Here is a 4,479-nt window from a genome sequence, read left to right on the forward strand (position 1 = left end):
ACGCGTTGAGGAGGGCCTGGGATTTTTCCAAATTATTTTATTGCCAGATTTTGAAATAAGTTGAAGTGGTACGTAGGATGTCACAAACAAGCTTTTGTCATCTAAATCATTATTGGAAAATTTTTGTTTGTATTCACTATGACCTGTACTTCCATCAAATCCCCATTTTCCAATTAACACCAAATTTTCAATAGAATCGTCATTGACTGTTTCCACAACATTAGCCTGTAGCTCTAAAATACTCGACGCTGTATTATCTAATAAACTTTGTAATTCAACTTCAGCGTGAGATTCGTCTACAGATATGTTTTCAGGGTATCTCTTTTTCTTTGAATTTAATATACGTTTATAGCATGGAAAAAAATCAAAGGATATTTTGCTGTTCACGAAGTTTCTGATAAGCAAATATTGGTTTTTAGACATAGCGGTCTCCATTAATAGCGAAATTACCTCATCGGGATCTGCTGGCAATATATTTTTCATTTCACATTCAGTGCGTAACGAAGAAATAGCAGATTCGTCTAATTCGGCCAGATGAGCTATACGCCGTCGCTTTGTTCTCGCCGAGGATTCCTCAAAATCAAGTTTTTGACGTCCACGATGTGGACTTTGTACCCTTTGCTGATATTTTTTAGAGATGTTTTTCACTGGAATTGATTCGTTTTGATTCAGCCAATCAGACTTATATTTGAGTACTGACGATTTCTTTCGATCATAGCGTGTCCAATAATCAGCAATTTGTTTACAAAGGTTTGGAATACATTGCATATGTTCGGTCAATTCAACTATGTAGCCTTTAGTCTTAATTTCATCTCGTACAGCAGTGATAATTTCTTGTATTTTTTCTGTATAGGTACCCTTTTTTGTGCACCATAAATTAAAAATGTGATGGCGTTCAAACACACACTGATACAAATCGCCGTCTTAAGCCAAGTCAAATTTACACAGAAAAAATGACAAAATAATTAATTAAATGAGCATTGAAAATTTTACACATACACGAAAGACAAAATCACACAGACAGCACAATAAAAAGGCAAAACAGAGACTTCGTTGGCAAATTTGACTTTGAAAAAATAAGAGATTGGGTTAGTATATTAACGATAACAAGCACATCCGCAACTTTCCGCAAAATTCTCGAAGAGTTTTATTACCTCAAGAAACTCTTTAATACAATGACATAAACATTTATTTCGGGGTATCGGCGGGACACAACTAAAACTTTACGTAAACATGAAAAAGACGTTCACAAAATACACAAAAAAGGTTAAATCAAATATAATTACAAAAAAAGTGTTAAATCAATGAAATTAACTTAACATAATGAATTTATAAAAGTAAATACCTTCAAATTTAAACTGCATTTTAAATTATATCAATCAGATAAGTATTACTGACGCTTTACCTTTTTGAAGTTCGCTCTGTTATTAAGAAGAATGCAATTCGTCCAACTACGCTTCGCAAATGAGCTTGTGCTTGCGACTTCAATTCTATTTTTAGAAAGTCCCGTTAGCTTTCTAGAAAAAACCGGTTTTGTCTTGTATTGTCTGGACATTTTAGAGATGATTTGTTTACTTTTTGCGCAAATCTATTCTGGTTCATATTTTTTGAATTTTGGCCTCTGGGGGAACCACTGTGGAATGGTGGCTCAGGAAAAAAATGGAACATCAACGCGCCAAGCAAATAGAGCAATAAAAATTGATAAATGCTCCACATTTCGGTGAACTTTTGTGAGAGCTAGACTCTTTCTGGAATTTAAATTGATCGCATTAGTTTTCGTGGGGAAAATAATCATAAAACCAAGTTTACAAGTTTAATTTGTTGGCAGCGGTTAGAATGGTTTTCGTCGAGTGTTTATTTGTTGAGAAATAAAGTTGAATAATAAATGTTCGAAATTTCAAATGCACTGAAAACTTTAATGTAACTTTCTTTGCAAGTTACCATTGGAGAAAAAGGTTATAAGCTCAAAGAATTCCTAAAAGCATCTCTTATGTTTAATAGCATTTAATTATGCGCTTTCTTACACACAAATTGTGGTGCAATTCATACACTTTATTGGTCTTTATAAGTGGTGAAAGAATTCTCATAATTAAAAGAAGATTTACCCCTGTCTATGAGCCACCTCCACCCCCTTTTTTCAGCTCCCACTTAACCCCTGTCGGATACTTGAACAGTTATGACGGCTCTGTCAAAGTCAAACTACTTTACAATATTTGTTACTCGCTTGATGAAGTCGCCGCTCGGCAGCGGCTACGTCACTCACAGATACTGCTGCACACAGATACTCTAGGACAGGCACAGGCACTCATACTTGTACATTTTATGTCTTTTTTAATTGAAAACTTAAATTTGAAGCGACATGGAAAGGCTTTTATCTGCGCCGTAGCCGATGTTACGGCGCTGCTCCCTATTCCTATTCCCTACCCTCTCGGACCCGGGAAAGCCCCCTCTTCCGCTTTCCATCACCATCACCACATCATCATCACCACCAGCAGCAGCAGCAGATATGTAGGTAGCTTCTCTGCCTCATGCGGCCTCCTGAAGTTGCAGCTTCGGATACCGATTCTGATTCTGATTCTGATTCTGGGCTACTGGCAGCTTGTCAGCGACGGAGCTGGAAATGATGTTGATGATAAATAAAATAACGAGTTGGCATTAAAATGATGACAGCCTTTTGAGGCTCAGACCCGCTGACAAAGACATCCACGTCGGCGCTTATAAATAATTAGGTTGACTCTGCGGGGGCAATTAACATGCGCCCGCTGCCGAGTGTCGCTGGTAATTAGGAAACTTTCCAACTACTAAAAAGGTTTTGTACACAGTAAGAAACACAACCAAACATGTAGAGAATGTACAAATGCTGAGACAAAAATAAATTTAAATATATGTCGAATTTATAATCCCTAAAAGAACTTTTCTTGTGTAAATACCAGCCCAAAAATGAAGCAATTTACTGATAATTTACATACTAAAACCTTTTAGTGATGATTATTTCCTGTGCACAAATAAAACCCAGCTGCGTAATTGCATTTTTTCGTGGAACAGAAATGCATATTCATCAACCTAAATGCCAGCCACGTTAGCTACTTGCTTGTAATTACCCAATCGCAGATTTTCTTTAACCTTCGTTTTTTGGCACAATCTTGACCACCTCGTAAATTGATGAAGACGATCGGTGGTTTTCAAAGTATCAAACCCGCTAAAATTGCATGTTACCTCTTTGTTTTTTTTTCTTTTTGATCTTTTTTGCTGCTCGCGCTCATTGAAAACGAGTTCATTTTGACCACAATTCGTTCGATGCTCATCGAGGCTCATTTCAATAAAGTGTTTTTTCCACTCACATTACGGTGGCTTCCTGGTCATAACCATTACCGGAAGGCGATTCCTCCTCGGCTCGTTTTCATGTTTATATTTTTTTGTGGCTTCCTTCGGTGAGAGCTTGTTATTGAAATGATCATGCTGCGAACTGGGTTTATTGAAATGTTTCACGGCGCATTCCCGCAAAATGTTGCACTTACCAATCGGGAGAAGTCGAGATCGCGCATAAGGGAAATCGCTCAAAGATGTGAGAATATCACTACAAATGGAAGGAAGGATATGGCAGCTACCCATTCGTATTATCAGCTAAACGTTTCCTGTCAGTCGAGACGAGACGAGACGAGACACGAAAAAATGTTAACTCTTTTGCATAGACGAGGGACATGGCAATGTTATTGCTTCGTTCCCTCCTCGTTTTCACCAGCAAGCAGCTGTCGAATTTCTTAAACGTCCAGCACCAGACATTGGGCCGCCGTCACTGTCAGTGGATCAAAAGTTGTCAAATATCAGTTATCAGCAGGCGGAGCAACATGCTGCAAACACACAGCTCAGTCAAGGGAACAACAAGGGACCCTGGTCACATATTGATGTCCTACGGAACGGCGAGGCCAGCCCATCTGAACTCAACTGACTGACTGACAGTTGACAGTTCGGCGAGGGACGACCAGGGAACTTGGACTGGGATATGGACTGGAATATATGGGACATGGGTTGCTATGGGACTGGGAGTGGGACTGGGACTGGGACTGACTCCGACTGTAGATCCGAGCCAAGCTGTCTGGCAAGGCAACGTTGTTGCCGCTGTTGCCATAAAAAGATAAACGACCAGCATTTGACAATTAAAGCAAAACAATGTGTGGCACCTTATCGCCACAGAGGTGCCAATGAAACGGCAGGGACGACTCGCCAAATGATTGAGGAGGAACTGGAAGTGAGGGATTGAGGGAGTTCTGGCTAAGGGTTATCAGCCATTTCCACATGACATGCATATGTGGCTGACTTTGCTGGAAATTTGTGCTCTCTGTGTTTATCACAAAAGAGGAATGCCTTTATTTAACAAACGAACATGATTTTAAATAACTAAATAAAAATATGAATTGGTATTTATTTTAATAGTTCACCTATTAAGATAGCAAACAACTTCGGAACCCTTTACAAATT

The sequence above is a fragment of the Drosophila teissieri genome, chromosome 3L, assembly GCF_016746235.2.
Source record: "Drosophila teissieri strain GT53w chromosome 3L, Prin_Dtei_1.1, whole genome shotgun sequence".
Lineage (NCBI taxonomy): Eukaryota > Metazoa > Arthropoda > Insecta > Diptera > Drosophilidae > Drosophila > Drosophila teissieri.